The following is a 610-nucleotide window of genomic DNA, read 5'->3' on the forward strand; positions in this document are numbered from 1 at the left end:
GGGGGATATGTATGTCCACATCACACAAATCAATATGATATGCGGTGGCTACTTTAGTCTCGTTTGAGTGCCCTATGTGTTTTATACTAAAGGATATCTAACTAGAGATATTCTGTTTCAATAGCAAATATAAATCACGTACATATATCAACAGATTCTTGAACCGAATGTAACATGTGAGAGAATTTGACATAAAAAGGATAATACAAGATGTTAATAAATTGGTTGCAAACTCCTCAGAAACTACCATCAGGATATTTCTAAGATCATGCACTTTAGAGATCTCTATAAATATATGATGATATTTGATGATACATGCAGAGATATATTTTCCATTTTCATGCAAGTGTTACAAATCAACCTGTGGATGCAAGTGTTATAAATCAATATGTGGAAAATGCGATTTTGAATTTACTTATTTTTAAACACTTATAGGGATTGGTTTTAAATACCTTTTTAAGGCGTAATGTATCAAAAATACCAATCCGACTTTTGTACAACTATACCGTAAAAAAGAATATTATTAATATTTAGTATCATTTTCATATATTTAATCATCAGAAATAAGTTACAAGTGTGTGTGTGTGTGTGTGTGTGTGTGTGTGTGTGT

General features: G+C 30.7%; 1 pseudogene; it reads right to left on the reverse strand.

Annotated features, from left to right (window-relative positions):
• The window catches only part of LOC123038727 (uncharacterized), a 62,873-nt pseudogene that overhangs the window by 4,165 nt on the left and 58,098 nt on the right, over window positions 1-610 (reverse strand).

The sequence above is a fragment of the Triticum aestivum genome, chromosome 2B, assembly GCF_018294505.1.
Source record: "Triticum aestivum cultivar Chinese Spring chromosome 2B, IWGSC CS RefSeq v2.1, whole genome shotgun sequence".
Classification (NCBI taxonomy): Eukaryota; Viridiplantae; Streptophyta; class Magnoliopsida; order Poales; family Poaceae; genus Triticum; species Triticum aestivum.